Raw genomic sequence first — 1,663 nt, 5'->3', positions numbered from 1 at the left:
TTTTCCGCTTGGAAACCATTTCGAGAATCAGCGATACAATTGAAAAGCGTAGTTCCGAGACTCGTAATTCTCACTAGAAGATTGCTTCTGAATTTCTGCGTGAAGGCTCTTTCGCCAAAAATCAAATTTCTAGATCGCATGCAAAATATTTTAATATTAATAAAATAATATTTAATATAAAGCGATATAGAATAATTGTCCCTGTACTGTATCTGCCCTTATTAATGTGCTTTTATGGCTATTTAAATAAACCATAAAGAAAACTAACAGAAATAAATAAGAAAAAATATTTTTTAAATTAAATTATTAATGTATATGATACTAAAGATAATATTCTATTTTTTAATTATTAAAATATAAATATTTTTGAAAGATACATATCACAATTTAGAGGAATTTATGTGAAATCCGTAATATTGCGCAAGATTTTAAGCTTCTCTCTATTAATGTGCTCTATTTGGAGCTGAGACCATTGTGTTACGGGTGTACATTGGAACAGTAAGTACGGTTAAAACAATGATTTATGCAATATTAAACAATTAGCTTACATTTATTATCTGTTTTAGTAACTATATGTTAAAATGAGTCAGACGTGAATAGGCATACAAATTGAGGTACATTAATAGGGGTATCGCCTCAGGAGTATACTAATATATACATTTTCTTTATTTTCATCAAGAACATTATGAGACAGTAACATTTTTTAGATTAAAAAATATATAAGAAAAAGAAATATTGAAAAACCAATACTGATTTCAAGCAGACAAAATTAAAGCTAAAATATTTATAATGATTAATATAATGAGCATTTGGCTTATAGCGTTTTTCACTGGTGCGCACTCAGTGCACTTTAAAGCCGTTATACACAAATCGACGTAAAGATGTACATTCAATAAAAATATAGAAACAAATTAAAAACCGCAAAATCCTCAATAATTTTATTGTGATATTTAATGAAATATACATTGGATATTTTATTAATTAAGATATCTCACTTTTACATTCAGATTTGATTAGTGTACAACAACAGCTTTAATACTGAGTGCGCACCAGTTCTACCAGTGAAAAATGCTTTTAAAGACACGCTAATAGTTATCCTATTCGCGTATATTCGAGTATTTTGTAGATGAATATGCACGAGCACTAGAAGCGGAATTAACCTAGTAGGTAGATGGATTTTGAAACGTAAGTAGATAGGTGGGGTGCTGAGATACCCCAAAAAGTTTTTATTTTTATAATTATATTTTTTACTAGAATATTATATTTTAGTTAAATTTACATTAGTTATATTCTAATGAGATAGAGAAATGTAAAAATAATGGACTTTAACACTCCTGGACAATACTTTTTAATTTTGTTTCCAGAACGATAGTTTTAATCACGGATTTTCTCGTTTTATTTCATTAACACGATTATTATTAAAAAAACACAACTCGGACAAAAAAAATACAAATATTCCGATACTAAATAATAAAGGAAGGTCACCGATACCGACATACCATTTTGTTTTTAGGCAATATTTCTTAAACAAAAGGTAACAATATAACTTCAAAAACATAAATACAAACTACAAAGTGTCTTCTATCAGATAGTATAAGCAGTTTTTATAATACTGTTTGCAATTTTGCAATAATTAAGTTTTTCGTAAGTTATGCAAAAATGA

The 1,663-nt window shown here is 27.5% G+C and overlaps 1 protein-coding gene and 1 pseudogene across 1 annotated transcript in view; one reads left to right on the top strand and one right to left on the bottom strand.

Annotated features, from left to right (window-relative positions):
* The window catches only part of GluClalpha (glycine receptor alpha 1), an 84,052-nt gene that overhangs the window by 26,144 nt on the left and 56,245 nt on the right, over positions 1–1,663 (top strand). The window lies entirely within an intron of this gene.
* LOC108726486 (cytochrome P450 CYP12A2-like) overlaps positions 1–1,663 on the bottom strand; it is a 7,917-nt pseudogene that overhangs the window by 437 nt on the left and 5,817 nt on the right.

Source organism: Mycetomoellerius zeteki, unplaced genomic scaffold, assembly GCF_001594055.1.
Source record: "Mycetomoellerius zeteki isolate Tzet28-1 unplaced genomic scaffold, Tzet1.0 scaffold426, whole genome shotgun sequence".
Lineage (NCBI taxonomy): Eukaryota > Metazoa > Arthropoda > Insecta > Hymenoptera > Formicidae > Mycetomoellerius > Mycetomoellerius zeteki.
The sequence above is the reverse complement of the archived record's forward strand: the minus strand, read 5'-3'. Positions and strand labels throughout refer to the sequence as shown.